This window comes from Onychomys torridus, chromosome 8 (genome assembly GCF_903995425.1).
Source record: "Onychomys torridus chromosome 8, mOncTor1.1, whole genome shotgun sequence".
In the NCBI taxonomy this organism is placed as follows: Eukaryota; Metazoa; Chordata; class Mammalia; order Rodentia; family Cricetidae; genus Onychomys; species Onychomys torridus.
Genome location: NC_050450.1, coordinates 43,564,920 through 43,569,511, shown reverse-complemented (window position 1 = coordinate 43,569,511; position 4,592 = coordinate 43,564,920).

The following is a 4,592-nucleotide window of genomic DNA, read 5'->3' as shown; positions in this document are numbered from 1 at the left end:
CCATATCCACAGCAGGACCCAGATTTGGTTCCCAATACTTACATCAGGCAGCTTACAACCATCTATAACTCCAGCTCTAAAGGATCCAACATCCTCTTTTGGCCTCTGAAGGAATCTGTACTCATGTAAACATAATTACAAATTAAATCTTTAAAAAAAGATTATTAATGTTTATGGAGTGCTTATGGCATTTGACAGGAAGCCAAATGCATCTCGTATCACCTTGTTTAATATTCACAAGAACTTCGTAACAAGTAAGGGGTACAGTTTACGGTTGGGGAAACTGAGGCTGGAGGTTAAGTAACATGCCTCAGCCTACACAGGTCCGGGCCCAGAGTTCTGACTGCAAAGCCAGCCCTGATACCATATCCCTCTTTTGTACTGTCCCCTGTCTGCCTGAGCTAAGGCAGTCTTAGAGAACCCCAGCTTCTCTACTTTACACATCAAATCAATGCACCACTCAATGAGACCAGAAGAGAAAAGTCCTTTGTGGAGTGCACAGCACTGAGGGAGAGCTCCTAGCTGCCTGGGGGAGTTCAGTGAGAGGAACCAAGGGCTGAAGTCAAATTTCATCCTCCTGTGTTTGGCCTTGCCCTGATCAGCAGCCTCTGTGCCCAGGGGACCAAGGCCTGGATGACAATGGGATCTTTGTGTCTTCCAGCCAATGGGAAGAGCTGACTGGAGAAAGATGCAGTAACAAGGCAATGGGCTGAGTCAGTCTCTGGTGTGCCTGGCCATGTGAGCCCAGCAGCCTTGGCTCTGAGCCAGATACACAGAGGGCACAGCCCTCAGAGCTGTGATACATGATCCTGGCCCTGCGTCTAGAGCAGGCCAAGCTGGCACCAGCTCGGTCTGGGCTAAGATATCAAGGCCCTGGGCTTTGTTATCCACACTGTCCCATTGGTCTTGTAAGCCTCTATTTCCTAGCCATTCGAGGAGAAAGGGGCTGGGTTGAAGTTTGTAGATTACGAATTTTGAGGTGAAGTAACATCATCATGGGGCCTTACAAGATGGAGGCAGGAGGATCAAAGCCAGACAAAGAAATGTGAGCAAAAGTAGAGGTGGGGGTGGAACACTTAGAAGGCAGAGGAAAGCAGGGATGTAGCTCACCAGCTTGCAGGATGCTCGATGCAGGATGCCCTAGTTTCCATCCTCAGCATCACATAAAATAGGCCTGTGGAACAGGAAGTCATGTCACAAGGGCATGCCCAAGGCAGTGAGATAGAGGGACACAATTGGAGCAGGCTGGAGGGACCTGGAGGAGGTGTTGGCCGGGAACAAGGACCTCAAGGTCCCAACTTCTTATTTTGCATGATGAAAAACAGGTCTGGCTGGGCGGTGGTGACACACGCCTGTAATCCCAGCACTTGGGAGACAGAGAGGTAGGTGGATCTCTGTGAGTTTGAGACCAGCTTGGTCTACAGAGCTAGTCCAGGACAGACTCCAAAGCTACAGAGAAACCCTGTCCCAAAAAACCAAACTAAAACAAAACAAAAACAAACAACAACAACAACAAAACAGGTCTAGGTGTAGTCAAAGTGGCTCAGTAGTTAAGAGTACTTGCCGCTTTGATTCCCAGCACCCATGTTGGGAAGCTCACAAGCACTGGTGACTCCATGTCCAGGGGAATTCTGACACCTTTTCTTGGCCTCTATAACACACACACACACACACACACACACACACACACACACACACACTTCCTGTTTTGTAAGGGTCATCAGAAAATCTATGCAAAAACTTGGTTCATTGCTTGGTCCAAAGTATGTGTTTAAGAAATGTTATTCATGGGGCTGGAGAGATGGCTCAGTGGTTAAGAGCACGACTGCTCTTCCAGAGGTCCTGAATTCAATTCCCAGCACCCTCATGGCAGCTCACAACTGGCTGTAGCTCCAGTTCCAGGACCTGACAAATGCACATTTAAAAAAAAAAAAAAGAAAGAAAGAAAGAAAAAGAAATGCTATTCAAATCTGGACAGTGGTAGTACACACCTTTAATCCCAGCACTCACGGAGGCAGAGGCAGGCAGATCTCTGTGAGTTTGAGGCCAGCCTGGTCTACAAAGTGAGTTCCAGGAAAGGCACAAAGTTACACAAAGAAACCCTGTCTCAAAAAAACAAAAAAAGAAAAAGAAAAAAAAAAAAAAAGAAAGTGAGTTTCAGGATAGCCAGGAATACATACAGAGAAACTCTGTCTCAGCCTCCCCCCAACACACACACACACACACACACACACACACACACACACACACACACAGAAATGTTATTCAATTGTCTGTTCAGTTCACAAATGAAAAAGAAAATAGTTCAGACAGGAAGGACTAGGAATGAGCACAAACTGACTTTGTAGATTAGGGATTTGGGGTGTTGTAACGTTAATGGAGACTTAGTGGCAGAGAGGGAGCTCAGCCAGGCCTCCTATGCTTCCTCCCCTTCCCTTGCAGCCCCGGTCATGATCAAGGTCATCTTTGCAGCAGGACTCTTGTGCCTCCATAATGCTGAATTCAAATTCTCGCTGGAATTCTATCACTCTCTCTTTTGATTTCTTTTTTATGCATTTATTTGAGTGGTAGTGGGTGGGGTGGGGTGGGGTGAACACACCATTCGGTGAATGAGTTGTGAGTAGAGGACAATTCTCTAGGGGGTGGGACTCAGGTTGTCAGGCTTGGTGGCACATGCCTTTATCTGCTGAGCCACCGGCTGGTCCATGAGATTCAGTTCCTCTGTCCTCCCAGGGGCCTTGACTAGCATTCCCACATATTCTACCTCAACCCCTGGCCCCAAACATGTTTCCAACATTTGCACCCAAGGCTAACTGGGAACCCAAAGTCGATACCAGATGTAGATCCTTTTGCTTAGGTTTACCAAACTGAGACACAGGCTGCAATTAATTTCAGGCTCCATGATGCCCAGAGCTATAGCAACTGATCCCATGAAAATAGACCCCTGTCCCAAGGACAAATCAGATGTCTGGGGAGTCTACTGGCACCCCAAATTTGGTGATCTAAACCTCCTGGCTGTTGGGTCAGGAAGAGGGACTCAAACTAAGACCCTTCAGAGTGAGAGATGCACAGAGCCCCTGTTTTCCTGGGCTGCTGTCAAGAGAAGGAAGTGAGAAAGGTCCAGGATCAGGAAAATGATGTGCAGAGAAAAGAGCGCGGAACAGAGACTGGGTATAGGGATGGATTTGGAGTGTCCGATGAACTAAGGGCAAGCTGCTTCAGCTGGACCACGTGGGCCAGGAGGAGTGTGGTAAGTGAGATATGGCAAGCCAGGCAGGGATCCTGGTGTGCAGAAGTTTATCCCTAGACTGTTCCCTGCCTTCTCCAATTCCATGTTATCCAAACCCAATGATTGCTTCAATATCTATGCTTTCAGGAAGGCTCTGCCAGTCTGGCCCTCTGGGAGAAGCCTTAGGGTCTGCATCACCAAGGAAGTGGTTCTAGGGCATGAGGTACATCCTTTTAGCCACACCCAAAGCTCCTGCAGCATCCATTCTGGTATCTCCTGAAGTCAGCAGGCACAAAGTCAAGAGCTGCTGCATGGATGTTCCCAAAAGAAAAACCAGGCTGAAATGATAGACAGCTTTCTTGGACCACTTTTGGTCAGGTGTTGGTTTTCAAGCTGTTTGCCCTGTGTGAGCCTGTGCCCTTGTTATTAAATGGTCTCTTAACAGTATCTAAGTAGCTTAATTGGTAGAGTGCTTGCCTCTTAGCGTGCATTAATCCCTGGATTCAATCCCCAGCACGGTATAAACTACTCATGGTGGTACACATCTGTAATCCTAGCACCCAGGGAGTAGAGGCAGGGAGATCAGAAATTCAAGGTTATCCTCAGTTACATAGTGAGTAAGTGGTCAGCTTGGGGTATGTGAGACTTTGTCCCAAAGCAAACAACACCTAAATGGAAGGCCTGCTGTGTCAACATGGTTTCCCCACCAACCCTGGCTATTGCTTCTGATCTATCAATATTATCGCTCTCTGGGTTTGTCAAGTACTGGTGATGCCAGTCTCCTAGCTAACTAAGTTCCAGTCCCTCACTTATCTATGGTTGGTGCCACTAGAGTTAGAGGGGACTTTTTAGACCAAGACCTCACTTCATCATCAAGGATGATGCCACCCTTGTTACCAGTGGCAGCTTGTTTTGTTGGCACCGGGTTTTGTCAGACTCCCCACTCCTCAAACTGCTCTGCCCTTCTCCACCCTTCTCCACATCACCTAAGTCCATGGGAGGGTTCAGTCAAGTTCACTAGCGGGCGAGAAAGCCAGGACACTGGGCTTACTTAGCTGTGCCTCTGCGGCTCTTGGGTAATGCCTTGGACTCTTCAGGCCTCGGCCTACCTCTGAACAAGGCCGGGGCTGTTCTAGGTGACTCCTGTGGCTGTTCCAGCTCTGACTCTCATGTCTGTTTAGGCAGCAGCCCCAGAACAGATGAGGCAGGTGGGGCCAGGGTGTCTGGGTAGCACAGCCTGCCACAAGGCAAGGAAAGAAGGAAGAAAAGACAGTTAGCTTTGGTTCTGGGGAGGAGGGGGAGGCAGGCCAGGAGAAGGAGGAGACAGAAAAGGAGGAGGGCCTTTGGGTGGAGGCGGAGGGTG